Source organism: Convolutriloba macropyga, unplaced genomic scaffold (genome assembly GCF_964194025.1).
Source record: "Convolutriloba macropyga unplaced genomic scaffold, txConMacr16.3 SCAFFOLD_2388, whole genome shotgun sequence".
Taxonomy (NCBI): domain Eukaryota; kingdom Metazoa; phylum Xenacoelomorpha; order Acoela; family Convolutidae; genus Convolutriloba; species Convolutriloba macropyga.
The window spans coordinates 12001-18000 of record NW_027451312.1 but is presented as its reverse complement, the minus strand read 5'-3'; positions in this window follow the sequence as shown (position 1 = coordinate 18000).

Genomic DNA, 6000 nt, shown 5'->3' with positions numbered 1-6000 from the left:
AAGCACTTTCAATTCAATTTTTTAATTTTTACATAAAAATTAAATAATCTGATTTTTTTCCTTAACTTTTTTGCTCTAAAAACATTTTTTTTCCAGAAAAAACTAAGGGAATTGATGCAGGGCTTGGATTGGACTGACGGGTCCAAAATCCTTTCAAAGTTGTATAGATTTTCATTTGTCCTTAGGTTGCATAATCTGTTTCTAAATGAGAGTTTTGCTCCTACAAATCAAATAAAACATATTCAAATCAAATTCCTCCAGACCTATAATTTAAACAGATTCTGGAGAAGAAAATATAATATTTCCAATAAAATTTTGTTGTCAAAATCGTCAGTGTAATAATATTGTCACTAAAATTTAAAAATAATGATTCAGTCAAAACTCAAACCAACGAGGCCAAACCACTTGACCCTAAAATTGTGGTACCAATTTGCGTTCATCCGTAATTGAATTCATCCGACGTTTTGCGCAAAAATAAGTGCTGCCTTAACTGGTGCGGCCAGTGTGTTAACAAAGTCAGAGCCAAATTTTCTAATTACCAAATGATCAATTAACCGCTGTTGACATCATGAAAGATGCCTCTACAATAGTATTCTCTAGCTAAGACCTGGAACTTATGAAACGACCTAAATAACTCGACGAGGAGGGCTGCAACTTTTGCATTAAATTACTTGATTGAGGACTCTAATCAATATCAATTTAGTTTTGGTATTCAATTTTAATTACCAATTTTGAACTGACTCTGGACAGTTTTCATCGTCAGTTTCCGAACCCTAGTCCAGACCTTGACTTATGGAAAGACTATAAAATCTAGAAAATTTTGTACATCAGATCAAAGAAGCGGTTGAAAGTGATAGCAAATCTGAAATTGTAGCTATTTTAACTGGATTTTCCAAAAAAAAAATCGAATATCGTTCACAGAATTTTTCAGTTCGAACGCTGGAGGAAAGTTGCCATAATGGTGTTGGTGTTGTCGGCTGGAAGTTCCACTGAATCATTTCACAGACAACCAACAGTACGTACAGTACGTACGAGTGGATAAAGCGCAATCAGGGGCATTAGATATGACAAAGGTAGTAACCCGGGGCTCTCTTTTTGGTCGCTTTCTTTTTTGCATTTTCTTCAGCAATCTTTCCAATGCGGCTGATTTCATAAAATTTTATTTTCTGCAGACAATCTGAAGCTAGTCTAAATAGGAAATGCAGTCTGAAGATTTCCAAGATGATCGACGGGCAGTAAAAAAGGGAGAGGGGAAAATGGTCCAAGCCATAGACAAACTTGTCCAGTTTGAGTTTCAAGAAACTAATTGAGAGCAAAAACTTCCGTCCAATAGACTGCAAAGTAAGACGGCAACAAGCTGTGACAGCAGCGACACTCTGAAATTCTCTCTAAACAATCCAATGATTATTTCTCGTGTGTTGAAAAGTCTGAGAGTTTTTGTGTGAAAAATTCATTCCGTTTGATTTCACACAAGAAAATTTTCCACGTGTGATAAAAAATTACACAATTTTCTGTGTGAAGGAATGCATAAAGAAAATTAGTAAACCAGAATGTAAAGGAAATTGTCCCGGAAGCTTTTTCTATTTGTTGTTTTGAAAAGTTATAAATTAAACATAAAAGTAAAAGTTTATAAAAACGCTTAATCTGCTTTAATTATTAAAACCCCGAAAAAATCAACCTATATTAGACTTGACCGGTTTATACCTTTGTGTCTTGTTAATTAGGCACTGAAATTAAATACCCATTTTTTCATTCGGAAGTATATGCCATGGCCAATAAACATCCAAAACGGACTCAACTGAAAGGGGTTTAAAAGTTTTACGGATAATGTGTCCGGTTTAGTTTTTCAAGCAAACATCTCGACTCAGTAAAATTGTTGTCATTCTTTTGTTTGCAAGATTTTTAAATGATTTATAGTGTGAATCACACAAAAAATCCTGAGGTTAAGCCAGAGAAAATTGTGTTGTTTTACCCGATATCTCGTGTAAACTGGCTTTTTATTGTGTGTCTATTTTCCCGAAAGAAAGGAATTAAAACACAATTTTTTGTTGACTTCACCTGAGAAACTTTAAGTGTAGAAAAAGCAATAGTTGAACAATATACATATAATGAATTAATTTGAATCGATTATGTTTCGCATCAAATTGAAAATATTATGCGAAAAACTCTGAAACATCAACTGATTATCTTAAATGAGAAATCATGTTTTTTTTTCAATTGAATAATTATATGAAAACTCGTGGAAATTTTTCCAGTTGGCCGTGCGTTTTCGTGATCCTGCACAAGTATAAATTTAGAGTCTGTTATTATTGTCTTATTTTCATTTAATTGTTATAGGAAAAAAAGAATAATCTGCAAAGACTGCACCGGATTACTTGACCAAAAACAGATGTGGGCCAGAGCAGTTTGGGTCAAGGAGAGGAAGATTGAGGCCAGACATACCTCGTTCTTTGGCATGAAGCGGAGAACATCTCAAGTGGACTGATTTCACTTTCAGCATAAAGACAACTTTTTTAATCTGATTCGTGACTCAAAGATTCGTTTTAACTGTGTGGACAGCACTTTTAATTCAATTTTATATTTTTAAAATAAAAATTTGAAGAATTTGATTCTTGAAGAATTTGATTCTGATAAAAATTTGAAGAATTTGAAGAAGTATAAATTTAGAGTCTGTTATTATTGTCTTATTTTCCTTTAATTGTTATAGGAAAAAAAGAATAATCTGCAAAGACTGCACCGGATTACTTGACCAAAAACAGATGTGGGCCAGAGCAGTTTGGGTCAAGGAGAGGAAGATTGAGGCCAGACATACCTCGTTCTTTGGCATGAAGCGGAGAACATCTCAAGTGGACTGATTTCACTTTCAGCATAAAGACAACTTTTTTAATCTGATTCGTGACTGAAAGATTCGTTTTAACTGTGTGGACAGCACTTTTAATTCAATTTTATATTTTTAAAATAAAAATTTGAAGAATTTGATTCTTGAAGAATTTGATTCTGATAAAAATTTGAAGAATTTGAAGAAGTATAAATTTAGAGTCTGTTATTATTGTCTTATTTTCCTTTAATTGTTATAGGAAAAAAAGAATAATCTGCAAAGACTGCACCGGATTACTTGACCAAAAAAAGATGTCGGCCAGAGCAGTTTGGGTCAAGGAGAGGAAGATTGAGACCAGACATACCTCGTTCTTTGGCATGAAGCGGAGAACATCTCAAGTGGACTGATTTCACTTTCAGCATAAAGACAACTTTTTTAATCTGATTCGTGACTGAAAGATTCGTTTTAACTGTGTGGACAGCACTTTTAATTCAATTTTATATTTTTAAATTAAAAATTTGAAGAATTTGATTCTTTTCTTCCTAAACCTTATTGCTCTAAAAACATTCTTTTTCCAAAAAACTAAAAAAATTGATGCAAGGCTTTGATTGGACTGACGGGTGCAAAAGCCCATTCAAAGCTGAATAGATTTTCATTTGTTGTTGGGTCGTATAATCTATTTCTAAATGAAAATTTAGCTCTTTCAAATCAAATAAGACTTATCCCAAACAGATTTTCCCAGGCCTCTAATTTAAACACATTCTGGAGAAGAAAATATAAGATTTCGAATAAAATATTTGTTGTCAAAATCGTCAATGTTAGAATATTGTCACTAATTTTAAAAAAATAATGATTCAGTCGAAACTCAAACCAACGAGCCCAAACCACTTGACCCTAAAATTGTGGTACCAATTTGCGTTCATCCGTAATTGAATTCATCCGACGTTTTGAGCAAAAAAAAGTGCTGCCTTAACTGGTGCGGCCAGTGTGTTAACAAATCAAAACCAAACCTCGTCAATAGTATTCTCTAGTTAAGAACTGGAACTTATGAAACGACCTATATAATTCGACGAGTGGACTGCAAATTTCGAATTATATTACATGGTCGAGGCCTCTAATCAATTTATTTTTGGTATTCAAACTTGAACAACAAAATTGAACTGATTCTGGACAGTTTTCTTCGCCAGTTGCCGGACCCTAGTCCAGACCATGACTTATGGAGAAACCCAAATAGTATAGTAGGGCGGCAATATTGACAATTTTTACGCAGTCGAGGTTCTTAGTAAAGGTCCAGCAAAAGTCGTTTCATAATAATTTATGATCGAGCATGATCTTTTCATGTGTCGAGCAAAAGTCTTTTCATAAGTCTGCTTTTTTGCTAATTTTGAAAATTTTTGAAAATAATGAAGCAAGAACGGAGCACAGCTGAACAACATTGCTCCACTGCAGTCCACACAGTTCCAAAACTCCCAAAGATCTTAAGAAAATCTGCAATTCTTAAGAAAAAGCAGTTGTAATATGTTACCACATTACTTGATTGAATGAAACTACTTATAATAACGACTTTTTTTATATACAATTACTTTCTTTATAATAACTTTCTTCGCTTTATCCTTAATGAAAATGTGGCTTTATTCATTTGTTTTCCCTCTCAAAGTTATGAATTATTTTCAAAAATGAAAAATGCAATTTTTTGACAGATTGATGATTCTTCAGAATCCCAAAAAATGAAAAAACATGAATGCTGACTAATTTAAAAGCAGTAGTGAGCAAAAGAAAAAGCACTTACAATTTTGCACTTAACACAGCACTAAAGGCAAAGTGCAGTCTCATGAAAAAACTTTTGCTCGAGCCATGATTTGACATAAAATTTGACCCGGTAAAAAAAGACCGATGAAAAGACCCTTTCTTGACTTATGATTTGACTTTTGCTCGATTCAACTTTTTTTCCTGAAAAATTTTGGTCCAGAGCCCATGTCCAGAGCGCAAGTTTGGTCGAAAAAAAACTCCATCTTCACTTTTTGGGTTGAGCAAATGTCCGGAGCGACAAAATTTAGGTCGAGCAAAAGTCCGGGTGACTGATAAAGTCTTGCAAAGTAAGTTCTTTCCATAGCACTTTTGGGTCCATCATGGTTTAATCATACCCAATTTTGGTCGAGCATTGTCTTTTTACATGTCGCAGTCTAAACTAGGGGAAATATATGCCCGCGTAACACCAATAAAGAGTCAAAATCTTTTATTCGGACCTTTCTTCAAGATTTTTTATCGGACCTTTCTCCTAATCACCAAAAACCGTAGAAAAGAATGGCATTATTTAAATTTGTTTTTTACTTGCTCTATAACAACAGCTATTCTCTAAATTTGTCTCGTGTGAGATCCCACAATTATTTCTCGTGTAATGAAAACAATTGACCTCGTATGATAGGAAAAAAATTACACCATTTTTAATCTGATTGATTGTATAACGAAAACCAGCAATTTGTAAAGAAAACTTTTGTCGCAAGCTGTTTTTCTAATTGTTGTATTGAAAAGTCACAAATTGAACACGAAAGTAATAATTTTTGTGAATGCTTATTCTGATTTATTTGTCGAAACACCGAAAAAATCAACACACATTAGACTTGACCGGTTTTCTGACCTTTTGTTAATTAGACACTGAGGATAGATACCAGTTTTGTTTTTGTAAGCATATGCCATGGCCAATAAACACCCAGAAACGGACTCAATTGAAAGGAGCGTAAAAAATTTACGGATAATGTGTTCAAAGTATATTTAGCGAAATCAAAACAATAATCTTTGAGAGTCATATTATGAATATGTTGTGTGGGGTTTAGTTTTTTGTTCAATCGAATATCTCATCTCAATAAAATATTTGTCATTCACTTTTTTGTATGATTTTTACATCATTTATCTTGTGAATCACACGAAAAATCCCAAAGTTAAGCGCAAGAGAATTGTGTAATATTACACTATTTCCTATGTAAAATGGCTTTTTATCATTTGTCTTTTTTCACGCGAGAAATTGGGCAAAAAAGACGATTTTTTGTTAAATTGACACGAGAAATTTTTAGTGTGGACAAAATGCTTTAGTTGAACTATATGCACATAAAGAGTTAATGTGGGTGGATTATGTTTCGCATCAAATTAATCAAAAAATTATGCAAAATATTCAGAAAGATCAA